Source organism: Bombus bifarius, unplaced genomic scaffold (assembly GCF_011952205.1).
Source record: "Bombus bifarius isolate JDL3187 unplaced genomic scaffold, Bbif_JDL3187 scf7180000009283_frag, whole genome shotgun sequence".
NCBI classification, from domain to species: Eukaryota; Metazoa; Arthropoda; class Insecta; order Hymenoptera; family Apidae; genus Bombus; species Bombus bifarius.
The window spans coordinates 5766-21353 of record NW_022885015.1 but is presented as its reverse complement, the minus strand read 5'-3'; the positions used below and the strand labels follow the sequence as shown (position 1 = coordinate 21353).

The 15588-nt window shown below is 38.9% G+C and overlaps 2 non-coding genes across 2 annotated transcripts; both read right to left on the bottom strand.

The window, feature by feature from the left end:
• Positions 1 to 2843: 2843 nt before the first annotated feature.
• LOC117214980 lies at positions 2844 to 2962 on the bottom strand. Its single transcript, XR_004488996.1, has one exon. It is a non-coding gene; the product is annotated as a 5S ribosomal RNA (ribosomal RNA).
• A 12018-nt stretch (positions 2963 to 14980) lies between these two features.
• LOC117214979 lies at positions 14981 to 15099 on the bottom strand. The gene has a single exon (XR_004488995.1). It is a non-coding gene; the product is annotated as a 5S ribosomal RNA (ribosomal RNA).
• Positions 15100 to 15588: the final 489 nt, after the last annotated feature.

Below are 15588 nucleotides of genomic sequence, written 5' to 3'. Positions count from 1 at the left end.
TTTGGACGTAGGTTTTGGAATTTTAGTCGCGCATCTGCTAGGCATATGTCCAGGTATGAGCCTGCCTTTTGGGTAAGAGGGTAGCTCGGAGCTGTACAAGTTTGTTTTGTAGTGGATGCTTTTATTGTCTAGCCAGTTTCTAATGAAGTTGCCTCTCGTGTTGTTTATTTCGTTTTCCCGGCTTGTATGTTTTGCGTTAAGGTCTCCTGCTATTATATAGTAGTTTTCCGGTTTGTTGAGCTGCAAGAAAGATTCGAAAAGATTATTGAATTCGTAGATAAATTCTTTCTGGTTTCCGTAGGTTGCGTAGGCTGCAGTGATGAATAAATTTTCCTTATTGCTTATTTTTATTTTTATGATCGTTGTTTCTAAGGTTCTGAAACTTGTTATTTCATCAATTAGGATCGTTTTGTATTTTATAGGGTTTTTTTTATGAGGATCGCTGTTCCTCCTCCTTGACTGGCGTTCGGTCTGTCGTGTCTTATCATGGTGTAGTTTTTGAAGTGTACATTGTGTCTTTTGTTTAGTTTTGTTTCTGAGGTGATGAGTACCATATCGGGGGCTTCTTTATTTATTAGGGTTAGCATACTGTATCCTTTTTGGTTTGAAATTAAAGAGTTAGCATTTATTGCAATTATTTTCAGATGTTTTAGGTTGAATTTATGTGTTTTTTGCTGTGATTGTTGGTTTGGCGTGTTTTGGTTATTCGTCATCTGTACTATTGAAAGTGCTGAAGATGGCGTCGAGCCTTTCTTCGTGCGTTGATAGTGTATTTTTTATTTCGTTTAATTGCATTTGTTGTTCTTTTAACGCTTGGAGAATACCTTTTTTAAAGTCTTCGATAACGTTTATAATGTTTGGATGGGGGGAGTTATCGATTGTGATTGGGCTTTGGCTTGAGCGCGGATCTAAGTTTGCTGATTGTGATGTGTTTTTGGTTGTTAGATTTGGTTTTGTTTGCTGTTTCACTACGTCAGAGAACTTTAGTTCTGGGACGTATTTGCGGCTTATTTGGGCAATTCGTTGTGTCTTTGCTTCTTTGTCTTTTTTTATTTTATCTGCTACCTTTTTACGGAGCTCTACGAGTTTGGGGCAACCTTTGTATGACGCGGGGTGTCCATAGTTTTTGCAGTTGACGCAGAATATTTTGTCTTTGGTTACTGCGTTTTCCTTTTTTATTGTGCAGTCGCCTGGGCCATGGGGCTCACTGCATTTAACACAGCGGTAGTTTAGGTTGCAGTTTTGCGCTGTGTGGCCTATTCGCTGGCATTTGTGGCACTGAGTTATGTCATCCTTTTTTTTTATTATTTTTTCCCATTTTATCTTGTAGTAGTTAAAGTAGTTTATTTTTAGTAGGTTGCTTGTATTGCTGTTGGGGGATAGCTGTATTATGTAGATTGGGAGCAATATATTGTTCTCCCTTGATCTTTTGATCAGTCGTGAATCGTGTGACTTTTGTGAATTTTACGTCGTCTATTTGCAAGGCTTGTAGGTCTGTGAGTATTTCTGTTTCGGTGTAACTATTGTCTAAACCTTTTAACAAGTATGTATGGTGTTTCTCTGTTTTGGGTGTGTACGTGTAAAAGGTTGTGTTAGCTGAGAGGAGTATTTGTTTTGCTTTGTGGAAATCGGGTAGGTTTCGGAGGTAGAGTGCATGTTTACCTGAGTGTATTCTTTTAATATGGAACTGATTGATGCCCGCTACTTTCTCTATGAGCGTTACCGTGTCCTTGGGGTCTTGTAGGATTATGTTGATGGGTGGCGGCCTGTTATCTCTTGTGGTGGGTGGGGTGCTCGTACGCTCCTCCGCGGAGCATCCGGTGGGGCGTCCGTCGTCCGGTGCTCGGTCCCCCCTTGGCGGTGTTGGAGGCGCCGGGCCTCCTGGGTTGTACGGTGGGGTGCGTCGCCCCTGCTGCGCCGATTGTTCCGGTGGCGTGGTGGGACCGTGCCTTCCCGTTTTGCCTCGTAATGTTTCGTTTTTTTTTTTTTTTTCTGATTTCATCCAGGGTTGAGCTCGAAGTGTGGAGTAGTTTGATGGTCCCGGTTGTGGATGAGGCTCTGGTTCAGATTGCAATATGCTGTATCTATTTTTTGTTTTGATCGCTGGAGGCGAAGTAGCTCTTGTGGGCTTCATGTTTTTGATTTCGTTAGCCTTTTCTTCTTGGCTGGGGTGATAATCTACAACTGTGTTTCCTAGGATGTTTGCTAGACTTTTTGCCCTGGCGACCAGGTTAGGTTGTGGGTTGAGTTTCCGCGTCTTTTGAGCGGGGAGTCCTAAGATATTGTTGATTTTCCTGGCTGTTTTATGTGAGATTATTTTTCTCTTGATGGCTTTTTTTATTGGGTCTACGGTGGGTTCCGTTTCGTTGCTCTTGGCTTCATTATCGGTGGCTTTTATTTTCTTTGTACAGTTTTATTTTGTCTTATCCTATTTTATTTTCTTTTTGTTCCTATTTGTATTTATGGAGATGATGTCGATGCGGTATTTTTCACTTTTTTGTCACTTTTTTGTCACTTGATCCTTCTACTTTAGTGGATGTTAGTCTACTCCGACGCGCGCACCGAGGGGTCCGTCCCGCTCGGCGGTCAACAGTCGACGAGAACGAGTGCACTCAGCGCGGTATGAGCGTTGGCTGAAATTAATAGTTTCCTTATTTGTTTTCCATGGTCAAAAAATAGAATATTTAAAGAAACATAGGTGTGTGCCAAAATGAGAATGATACAATATGCATGATAATGGTCGCGTAATACTAAAACATTTCTCTCTCTCTCGATGCTTCGATTGTAGATTATTAAAAATAGATTGTCAAGAAAAGTAAAAAAATATTGGAAAAATAAAGAAAAGCCAACACCACACGGAGTTCCCAGGCGGTCACCCATCCAAGTACTATCCGTGCCCGGCGCTGCTTAACTTTCGTGATCGGACGAGAACGAGTGCACTCAGCGCGGTATGAGCGTTGGCTGAAATTAATAGTTTTCTTATTTGTTTTCCATGGTCAAAAAATAGAATATTTAAAGAAACATAGGTGTGTGCCAAAATGAGAATGATACAATATGCATGATAATGATCGCGTAATACTAAAACATTTCATTTTCTCGATTATTCGATTATAGATTGTTAAACATTGTTTGTTAAGGAAGCCGAATTGATTTTTTTTTTAGGATTACGCTATTTTTTTTTTGTTCAAAAGGAGACTAGGCGGTTATTTATGATTATTTCGAATATTTTGGTTATGTTGGTTAGGAGACTTATATATCGCAGGTTTGAGGGTGAGAAGCGGTCTTTATTTTCTTTTCTTTTGTGATGGCTGCTAATATTATTAAAGAGCACTGTTTAATATCATTTTATTTTGTTGGTTAACCGTTTGAGCAAAATGTTCGGGACGTCGTCGAAAGCGGATGATTTTTTATTGTTTAATTTAGAGGAAATGATTTTTAGTTTGATTATAATTTGTAAAGTAGTTTATTTCTGTGTCTGGTTGTTTGGGGTTGTCCGAGGTGTTTTCATTAGAGAATATGAAGACTGCCTTATTTAGCGATATGTCTCGCTCTATTTTATTTTTCAGTTTATTTGTTTCGGAGATAATAATTCTCGGCCCAGGTGATCGTTGTGTGTGTCTGTTTTGGAAAAGTGAGTGCCGATAACGTATAGTTTTTCCGTTGTTTTACATGTTGTGAAATAACTAGACTCCATGTTTTTATTGATGTTCTGTATCGCTATACCTGCATCTTGGAGGAGGGGAGCTTTCTCTGGAGGTAGTTTGAAAGAAGGGATAGAGTTAGATTCTTTTTACCTAAAAATTTGATTTGTCTGTGGGAACATGCTAGCTGAGTCTTTTTAGACATATTTTTTTTATTTTATTTATCTTCTCTTTTTGTCGTAAGAATTTTGTTGTACTTTAGATTGTTTATTTTGGATAGTATGTAGCTTTTGTCTCGTTGTAGCTCGTTGTTGCTCGCTTTCGCAGTCAAGGCGCTATTTTAGAAGGGTACTCCAATAGCCAAAACGATTCTCTTCAACATTCGTAGCAGTATTTCTAATTTCCTACGCTACGAGTTCCTTGTAAGGATAATTGACGGATTTTAACGGCCCGAGCGGTCGAGCGCCACTCTTACCCAATTACATCGAAGCCTCGCATTCACCCAGGTATCGTTCACGCTCTTCCAGCGAACGATCTGCCCCGCACTTGGAGCGTATTCACGCAGTAAACGCCATCTTGCGGGCGAATATGCCGCGTGACGATTTTCTTGAAAACCACCAATCAGCGTGCGTATTTGGGGTCCTCCGTTTCGAGCCTTGTTGGAGTCTAACAACGGTATCGGCAGTCTCGTTCGAGTAGTTTAATCGTGAGCATGTAGCAGCGAGTCAGTTTCCGTGCGTTCGAATCGCTAAACGTGGACTAAAGAACCGTTTCAATCTCTTAGCGCTCTTCAAGCGCTCGTGCAGGTGAAATCGTTTCGTCAGTCGCAACGATCAGTGATACTTTTCTGTGCTAGCTTCTTCGATGAGTCAATATCTTGAAGCATTCGTGGACATGGCTGCAAGCGTTGGTGGAGACAGAGTCGTTCCATCAGGCGTGACGATCAGTGGACAGTCCTGTGCGAAATCTTCAATTGTGAACAGTATCTCCAAGCATACGCGAAGGTAAGTATCATTTTAGTGAGCGAACGATTAGTAAACCGTCTCGTGCTGGTCTTTCAATTGCGAGCGGCATCGTCACGCGTGTATCGTTAATCATTCGTATCGTCGTACGATAATTCAGTCGCATTCGTTCAGTCGTACATCGCGTCGCGGCATTCGCTTCAGTTGCTTCGTATCGCATAATCGTCCGCAGTAAGTATTCCTAAATTTCGTCTTAATCGTCGAAAACAATTTGAAACTTTCTCATTGTTTGTTCTTTTTTTCTTTTTTTTTTTTTCCGAGTTTTAACTTCGTCAATTGTTCTTCGCGCATTGAGTCATTACTCTCCCTCGTAAATCTGTCACCCAAGATTAATTCGACGGGGAACGAGTTACAGAGCGCGGTATCGTCCGATATCAGAGACACACGCGCATGTTAGACGTATCGTTGTTTCTTTAACCGATTGAGTACCAAGCAGCGTGATCGCGGTGTTTAGATTTTATGTCGAAAAGTCCCAGTACATTTGAACGCTACGGACGACTGACGGTATTTTGTACTTCATTGTTATCTTAATAATTTTTATTGAACAAAATTTGGAATATTTATAAACTAATAGTACGCATATATAAAAATATAGATGTATTTCATAAAAATAACACATATGACGAGCGCTATTGTGCCGCTTGTTTCTCTCGCGATCGATTAAGGGGTTATCCTGCCGTTCCGGACTTTTCCACTGTCACGTGAAATAACAAAATAAAAAAAGGAATTTGAGGTGAAAAATAAAAAAAGAAAACTTTATTTTTTTTTCTTTCCAACAACAATACACTTTACAATCTACTTCTGAACTCTAGGCGTGACTTTCTAAGACTGACTCTTACGATTTTACTTTCGATCGGATCCGATTACTTTCTTTTGTCATCCCTCAACATCCATCCCCACCGTCCATGCATTTGCTAGGCGTCCGCGATCGTTGCCACGTGCTCTTTCTTCTAGAACCTTCGGTGGAAGGACCGTTGGGATGTTGATGGTTCATTAGGCACTTCAGCGATATACATTGTCGCCGAGTGCCGCCACATCTTTATCTCTGTCGTCAGTCCGTCGGATTTGAAGTATGCCGATCGTGACACGACCCCTTTTGGTTTTTCAAAGACCCCTGGGGCTCGAACGGTTAAATTATGTCAATATTATCAGCAAATAATTATTTTTCTATTTACTCTATATGATTTTCGAAACATTGAAAGATCATTATTACTCGACTACTTCAATATTGATTACGATACTTTTTTAATTGCGGTTAAATTTGTCACTACTGGTGTGAGAGACTGTAAAATTGATTCGAAATAGTATTTTACAGAGACTGATGAAACCGATGAGTTAGATATTTATATAATTAAAAGTTATTTCTATTTCTGAATTTTCTTTCTGAATATTTCTTTTAAATACTATTTTAAGTAGTTGTTGGTCTACAGTACGAATAAAATATTTTGAATATGTAGTAAAAAATAAACTATCTTTATTTTCACAATGTGGTATATAAAATAAAGTATTTTATCTTTGTATTGTAAATAGTGTTTAAAATGTTTCTTAACGATGAAAATAGATTAAGCAGAAGAAGGTTAATATCAGGATGCAAGAAACCAAAATATTTAGAAATTAAATTCATGTTGCTTTTAACCCTGCTGCGGTCTCCGGGTCTCTTTGTTCTTACTGCTCTCCTTTCTTTCTCTAAGAACTTCTGTATTCTTTTGAACGTATAGAGCAAAATTTTATCTGACTCTTGAAACCGACATATTCGAGAAAACAAAAAACGCGCGATCATAGCAAAAATTTAGGGAACGCACTGATACAAAATTATATTATAAGACGGTAATATGACCCGCGTAGGAAAGCTGCAAAAGAAATAGCAGAGAGTGTTATAAATACATTGGAACATTTCAAAGAGAAAATACGAGTTTGTAAAAATTTCACTAATGCCAAAATTTTCTTTGCGATAATAGAATGTACCGGTTCTTTGCAATGAAAGTTATTATGAAGGATATAGTAACGTACCGCTACATTTCCCCGGTCCTTAGTTAGAAGATAAAATAAAGAAAAACGAATCTTTGTATGCAAAGGTAACTTTCTTCTTCAAACTCTTACCGAATAATTTAGTTAAATGGAAGACCGCAGCAGGGTTAAGTGTGGGTATTCGCAAGTAACAAGCATTATAAAAAGTTTTCATCACTTTGATTACTCCTTTATGGGCAAACATGCTATCCGTTTCTTCTTTTTTTTTTTTTTTTTTGTTTTTTTTCATTTATTTAATTTGTACTTTACAATTTGGCTTGGACGCGTTGCCGTTCTTTCCTTGTATTTTTTCTTTTTTTTTTTCCTTTTTTTGAGTACTTGCCGATTTCTTCTTTGACCATTGGTATTTTTAGGTTTTGCGTATATCCTCGTTTCTGATATTCCATGGGGCGTTGACTACTGTTCTGAGTATTTTCTAGAAGCGATTCTGGTTTAGTTACCTTATTATCCTGGTTTTGGATATTTTCAATTTACTTTCTATGCTGAGTTTACAGTTTCGACTAGTTAGCCAGTACGTCTGTCTCCTTTTTATCCGTATTTTGTCTATAATTGATTTGGTATGTTGCTTTCATGTAAGTTATGAGTCTAAGTGGAGTCTTAGTATTTAACTTGCTTTGTTTGTGTTATGTGCGTGCCATTCAATCGGATATTAGGTGGTTTCCGCTTATTGTAAATGTAAATGTAATGTGGTTAAATTGACTGGGGTTTGCTTTTATCTTGCAGTCATTTTTCTATTTTTCTGATAAGTTCTGGTAGTAATATGTTAAGTTTATGTTGCCTATATGTTAAGTCTATATGTTTAAGTTTATAGTTGGCGAGACTTAAGTTTTGCATGTCCTAGCAACGTGCACATCTTAAATCTTACAGATGTCCTTGAAACTGAAATTTTGGATGTTCTCGGAACATCTCTCCCGAAAGTCCTACGAATATTCTTAAAGTTTATATTTCGAATATTTTACTAATATCCATTTCGTAAATCTAAAGAATTAAATATCAGATGTTCTAAGAACAACCGTTTTGTAGGTTTTACAGATAGAAATATCACTTTACAAATTAAATTAAACATTTACAGATTGAACCACAGATATTGCAAGAACAACCGTTTTCTAGGTTTCACAGTTAAGTTTTGAGTGCTGAAATGTTTTTAGAACATTCATTATAAAAGTACAAGGTTTCCAATTCCACGAATTTTTCCAATTTCCGCAAAGTTTCCATGTTTAGGCTATACACGCACTAGAAATTCTAATTTCAGGAAGTAGTAATGCAATAAATTGTGGCGAAATTGTGGCGAAATTGTGGCGAAATTGTGGCGAAATTGTGGCGAAATTGACGCGAAATTGACGCGAAATTGACGCGAAATTGACGCGAAGAATCGGTGTCCAAAATGTGCAATGACAATTTTTGATACAAAGTTTTGTTTTCGGAAAAATTTACGCTGAAGTTTCGTCGAGTACGCATGCACTTGAAATTTAACGATATCAATCTGTTATCATAAAATTTCTGCATATCAAGAAACAACGTGACTTCTTTTAGCTTTAAAACATGCAACAATTTATTTGTACGTCTATGAGAGAGTGATACAATGTATGATAATGGTCGCGTAATGCTAAAACATTGCATTTTCTCGATTATTCGATTATAGATTATTAAAAATAGATTGTCAAGAAAAGTAAAAAATATTGGAAAAATAAAAAAAAGCCCACACCACAAGGAGTTCCCAGGCGGTCACCCATCCAGCGCTCCTTAACTTTCGTGATCGGACGAGAACGAGTGCTTTTTTTTCTTTTTGTTTTTTTTTTTTTTTAAGATGTTGAGGTGATATGTCGTGATAGGGTCGGAAGGAAAACTCAGATTTACTCAACGATAAATGTTTATTCACCGTAATGTGAATGAGTACACTTGGCGCAGGACTCGCGATTATATTCGGTTCGCGAATGCGCGGTTATAAGTTCGAGCTTGGATAGCTATGATTCGAGATGCGCTACGAGTGCGGACAATGATTGCACGAGATGTCGAGAGCTTAGGTAATTATTCGACTCGAACCGTGTAAGTATAACGATCGTGGTATGTTGACTCGCTGTAATAGACTGACTTTTTTGTCGCGATGCTGCTGCGGAGGAAGACTGCGTTGGGATGTGTCTAAGGATGCGAAGGCATCGGATTCCTTGAGAAAAGCTTTGGTTCGGAAAGTGAGGGAAATGAAATGTACGTTAATGTTTATTGGCTAATTCGTGTTGGTCGTTGGAAAAGGATGCTAGCTGCCCTTGAGAGGGTGTCGCTAGCGGGAAGCATCGTACGTGAGAGATAGCAGATTTCTCGCGTGTCCCCGTGGTAGGTGGTCGACTTCGAGACTGATAAACAAAGACTGTTTGTCTCTTTGGAGGACCTTAGCTGAAATAAATCCTAAGATTTATAGCGGTCCTTAGGCTAGCTGGAAATATTCCGTAGGAATGTATCGACATCTGGCAATCATCTTGTCCGCAGGTATAGGGTCTTTGTGTCGTGCGTCACGCGACGTGAACTGTTGGGAAGTTTACTGTCAAGTGCCGCCACAATGTTTATTAAACCCAAGATACAATTTTAAATACATTTTGGTATTCACAATAAACGGTGAATTTATGTAATGATATCTTAGGCAAAGGTACCGATACGCAACGGTACGACGTAGCCATGCTATAATATGTGTCGGCGCTTTACATTTTTCCTGATTAATATAATTTTTTGGTTTAAGCCGCTGGAGGGAGCGAAGCTTCTATATGATTCTGTTTTCATTTGTTTTTACTGTCCTGAAAACTGGGTCGCAAAACAGGACGCTTCGGTAGTATATTTTTGGGTGCTGTGAAATTTTGGGGAGGGGTGGGATGAGGGGAAGGGGGAGGGGGATGTCTTTAGTGTCTTTCAGAGGGAGGGCCATGTTGTATCTGGTGTTGTGCCTAGTGTCTGCGGTCTGTCCATTTAGGTTTTCTTCGTAAAGTATAGTTTTGATCCCTATTTTTCTTTTCATGTGATAAATTATTGGAATATTATTTATTATGGTCCTGGAGGTAGTTTTTTTCGTCAAGGTATGGGAAAGCTTCCGGCGGGATGTAGCCTGTTGTCAGAGTGTTTTTGTAATATGCGTCATTTGGAAATAAGCAACTGAAGATTAAACTATTTTCTTTTATCTTTGCCGCTTGCGCGAAGTGGTTTCTTATTAGCTTTAGGATGTGACAGTCTATGCGGTGAACGTTGGCTAGGTCGTATATTATTTTGTTTTTTTACATGTTTTTTGAATCCGCTGTGTTCGGATCTGTAAGTACTCAAGCAAGCCCTGATGCATTTTCTTTCGAATATGCGAATTTTTTCCATTTGGGAGGCTGATATGTTGTACCAGATTGGGCAGCCGTAGGTTATGATCGGTCTGATTAGTGCTTGATAGCATAGAATTTTTACTTTGCTGTCGAGATGTTTGGAGTAGAATAGTTTTTTTTATTTTCCAGAATGCTTTATTGGCCTTAGTAAGTTGAATTTCGGTGTGCTGCTTGTAGTTTAATTTATAGTCTATGTTTACTCCTAGGTATTTTACGCAATTTTTGTGTGGTGTGAGAGAGAGCCCCTTTGTCTGTTTTTTCTCTTAGTTGAAATTTTTTGCAGTGTTCTCTTTCTATTGGGCCGATTTCACTTGACTTGGGTCTAAACAGTATGGTTTCGCATTTACTTATGTTGATTTTTAGTTTCCATGCGTGGTAATAGTCGTTTATTTTCTCAAAGAGTTCTTGGAGTTCCGTTTTTATAGTTTTGGTTTCGCGGCCTGTTACGTATATGATTAGGTCGTCTGCGAAGGCTATGGAGCGTTTATGGGTGGATGTATTGAGATCAAAGAGGTTTAGTAAGTCGCTGTTGTAAATACTGAAAAGTAACGGGGAATTTACTGTACCTTGTTGTAGACCGTTTTTTATGGAGAATTCTTTGCTTGATGAGTGTGAACCTTCAGTCATTACGAATGTTCTGCTTGTGATCATGTCCCAGACTATTTCAATCAGGTATTTAGGAAAATTTCTCTTGATCAATTTGTATATGAGACCTGGGATCCAGACTGTGTCGAAGGCTTTTTCGAGGTCTATTAAGCAGGCGGCTACTCGATCTTTTGCGTTTAGAGCCCAGCAGATGTCCGACGTGAGTTTGTTTATTGCGTGGATTGTGGAGTGTTTGTGTCGGAAGCCGAATTGATTCTCTGGGATTATGTTATTTTTTGTGCAGAAGGAGGTTAGGGGGTTGTTTATGATTATTTCAAATACTTTGCTTATGTTGGGGAGGAGACTTATGGGTCGTAGGTTTGCGGGCGATGAGCCGTCTTTATCCTTTTTTGTTATAGCTATCAGTTTGGCTTTTTTCCATTTTCTGGGGAAGTATGTGTTGTTTAGAGCATCGTTGAAGAGTACCGTGTAGTACCATTTTATTTTGTTCGGTAGGCGCTTGAGTAAGATGTTTGGGATGCCGTCGAAGCCGGAGGATTTTTTGTTGTTTAGTTTGGAGAGGATTGTGTTTAGTTGATTGTAATTTGTGAAGTAGTTTATTTCTGGATCTGGTTGTTTGGGGTTGTCTGCGGTGTTTTCGTTTGAGAATGTGCAGACTGTTTTGTCTTGTTCCATTTCATTTTTGAGTTTGTTTGTTTCGGCGATGATAATTCTGTTTAGTTGTTCTCGGCCCATGTGTTCGTTTTGCGTATGTATTTTGGAAAAGTGGGTGCCGATGATGTCTAGTTTTTCTGTTGTTTTAGTTATTATGAAGTTACCCTCGGTGTCTTTGATGGTGTTGTGTATCGTTATACCTGCTTCTTGGATGAGGGAGGCATTTTCTGGGGGCAATTTGAGAGGTGGGATGGGGTTTTGTTCTTTTGGTCTAAAGATTTGATTTATTTGTGGGAACACGTTGGCTGAGTCGTTTTTGGAGATGTTTTTTATTTTGTTTGTCCAGTAATGGTTTATAGAAATTGCGTATTCTTGTTTCAGTTGCGCTTTTATTCTGTGTAGTAGGAACTGTAGGAATTCTAATTCTTCTCTTTTGTCGTAAGAATAGTTAAGTTTTATATTGTTTATTTTGGAGAGTATGTAGCTTTTATCTCGATGTAGATCTTTTATTTTATTGTTTATATAGGGCTCGCATGAATTTTTTTGTTTTATGATTGGCACGGATTTTTGGAGAGCGATTCGTGTGTGTTTTTCTATTTCGTCTAAGAATGAGTCGATTTGTCTGTTTGTTAGGTTGACGTTGTTGCAGATCTTTAGGTCGCAGTTTTGTTCGAGTGTGTTTTGGAACTTTTTCCAGTCTGTCTTTTTGTAGTTGTACCTGGGTGTCTCGGTCTGGGTTTCGAGTGTTAGGAAGTCAGATGTGTTTTTGTTAATTTGAAATACTAGGGCACTTATGGTCACTGTCATAGGCTAAGGTTTTTAGGGTGCTATTTGGACGTAGGTTTTGGAATTTTAGTCGCGCATCTGCTAGGCATATGTCCAGGTATGAGCCTGCCTTTTGGGTAAGAGGGTAGCTCGGAGCTGTACAAGTTTGTTTTGTAGTGGATGCTTTTATTGTCTAGCCAGTTTCTAATGAAGTTGCCTCTCGTGTTGTTTATTTCGTTTTCCCGGCTTGTATGTTTTGCGTTAAGGTCTCCTGCTATTATATAGTAGTTTTCCGGTTTGTTGAGCTGCAAGAAAGATTCGAAAAGATTATTGAATTCGTAGATAAATTCTTTCTGGTTTCCGTAGGTTGCGTAGGCTGCAGTGATGAATAAATTTTCCTTATTGCTTATTTTTATTTTTATGATCGTTGTTTCTAAGGTTCTGAAACTTGTTATTTCATCAATTAGGATCGTTTTGTATTTTATAGGGTTTTTTTTATGAGGATCGCTGTTCCTCCTCCTTGACTGGCGTTCGGTCTGTCGTGTCTTATCATGGTGTAGTTTTTGAAGTGTACATTGTGTCTTTTGTTTAGTTTTGTTTCTGAGGTGATGAGTACCATATCGGGGGCTTCTTTATTTATTAGGGTTAGCATACTGTATCCTTTTTGGTTTGAAATTAAAGAGTTAGCATTTATTGCAATTATTTTCAGATGTTTTAGGTTGAATTTATGTGTTTTTTGCTGTGATTGTTGGTTTGGCGTGTTTTGGTTATTCGTCATCTGTACTATTGAAAGTGCTGAAGATGGCGTCGAGCCTTTCTTCGTGCGTTGATAGTGTATTTTTTATTTCGTTTAATTGCATTTGTTGTTCTTTTAACGCTTGGAGAATACCTTTTTTAAAGTCTTCGATAACGTTTATAATGTTTGGATGGGGGGAGTTATCGATTGTGATTGGGCTTTGGCTTGAGCGCGGATCTAAGTTTGCTGATTGTGATGTGTTTTTGGTTGTTAGATTTGGTTTTGTTTGCTGTTTCACTACGTCAGAGAACTTTAGTTCTGGGACGTATTTGCGGCTTATTTGGGCAATTCGTTGTGTCTTTGCTTCTTTGTCTTTTTTTATTTTATCTGCTACCTTTTTACGGAGCTCTACGAGTTTGGGGCAACCTTTGTATGACGCGGGGTGTCCATAGTTTTTGCAGTTGACGCAGAATATTTTGTCTTTGGTTACTGCGTTTTCCTTTTTTATTGTGCAGTCGCCTGGGCCATGGGGCTCACTGCATTTAACACAGCGGTAGTTTAGGTTGCAGTTTTGCGCTGTGTGGCCTATTCGCTGGCATTTGTGGCACTGAGTTATGTCATCCTTTTTTTTTATTATTTTTTCCCATTTTATCTTGTAGTAGTTAAAGTAGTTTATTTTTAGTAGGTTGCTTGTATTGCTGTTGGGGGATAGCTGTATTATGTAGATTGGGAGCAATATATTGTTCTCCCTTGATCTTTTGATCAGTCGTGAATCGTGTGACTTTTGTGAATTTTACGTCGTCTATTTGCAAGGCTTGTAGGTCTGTGAGTATTTCTGTTTCGGTGTAACTATTGTCTAAACCTTTTAACAAGTATGTATGGTGTTTCTCTGTTTTGGGTGTGTACGTGTAAAAGGTTGTGTTAGCTGAGAGGAGTATTTGTTTTGCTTTGTGGAAATCGGGTAGGTTTCGGAGGTAGAGTGCATGTTTACCTGAGTGTATTCTTTTAATATGGAACTGATTGATGCCCGCTACTTTCTCTATGAGCGTTACCGTGTCCTTGGGGTCTTGTAGGATTATGTTGATGGGTGGCGGCCTGTTATCTCTTGTGGTGGGTGGGGTGCTCGTACGCTCCTCCGCGGAGCATCCGGTGGGGCGTCCGTCGTCCGGTGCTCGGTCCCCCCTTGGCGGTGTTGGAGGCGCCGGGCCTCCTGGGTTGTACGGTGGGGTGCGTCGCCCCTGCTGCGCCGATTGTTCCGGTGGCGTGGTGGGACCGTGCCTTCCCGTTTTGCCTCGTAATGTTTCGTTTTTTTTTTTTTTTTCTGATTTCATCCAGGGTTGAGCTCGAAGTGTGGAGTAGTTTGATGGTCCCGGTTGTGGATGAGGCTCTGGTTCAGATTGCAATATGCTGTATCTATTTTTTGTTTTGATCGCTGGAGGCGAAGTAGCTCTTGTGGGCTTCATGTTTTTGATTTCGTTAGCCTTTTCTTCTTGGCTGGGGTGATAATCTACAACTGTGTTTCCTAGGATGTTTGCTAGACTTTTTGCCCTGGCGACCAGGTTAGGTTGTGGGTTGAGTTTCCGCGTCTTTTGAGCGGGGAGTCCTAAGATATTGTTGATTTTCCTGGCTGTTTTATGTGAGATTATTTTTCTCTTGATGGCTTTTTTTATTGGGTCTACGGTGGGTTCCGTTTCGTTGCTCTTGGCTTCATTATCGGTGGCTTTTATTTTCTTTGTACAGTTTTATTTTGTCTTATCCTATTTTATTTTCTTTTTGTTCCTATTTGTATTTATGGAGATGATGTCGATGCGGTATTTTTCACTTTTTTGTCACTTTTTTGTCACTTGATCCTTCTACTTTAGTGGATGTTAGTCTACTCCGACGCGCGCACCGAGGGGTCCGTCCCGCTCGGCGGTCAACAGTCGACGAGAACGAGTGCACTCAGCGCGGTATGAGCGTTGGCTGAAATTAATAGTTTCCTTATTTGTTTTCCATGGTCAAAAAATAGAATATTTAAAGAAACATAGGTGTGTGCCAAAATGAGAATGATACAATATGCATGATAATGGTCGCGTAATACTAAAACATTTCTCTCTCTCTCTCTCTCGATGCTTCGATTGTAGATTATTAAAAATAGATTGTCAAGAAAAGTAAAAAAATATTGGAAAAATAAAGAAAAGCCAACACCACACGGAGTTCCCAGGCGGTCACCCATCCAAGTACTATCCGTGCCCGGCGCTGCTTAACTTTCGTGATCGGACGAGAACGAGTGCACTCAGCGCGGTATGAGCGTTGGCTGAAATTAATAGTTTTCTTATTTGTTTTCCATGGTCAAAAAATAGAATATTTAAAGAAACATAGGTGTGTGCCAAAATGAGAATGATACAATATGCATGATAATGATCGCGTAATACTAAAACATTTCATTTTCTCGATTATTCGATTATAGATTGTTAAACATTGTTTGTTAAGGAAGCCGAATTGATTTTTTTTTTAGGATTACGCTATTTTTTTTTTGTTCAAAAGGAGACTAGGCGGTTATTTATGATTATTTCGAATATTTTGGTTATGTTGGTTAGGAGACTTATATATCGCAGGTTTGAGGGTGAGAAGCGGTCTTTATTTTCTTTTCTTTTGTGATGGCTGCTAATATTATTAAAGAGCACTGTTTAATATCATTTTATTTTGTTGGTTAACCGTTTGAGCAAAATGTTCGGGACGTCGTCGAAAGCGGATGATTTTTTATTGTTTAATTTAGAGGAAATGATTTTTAGTTTGATTATAAT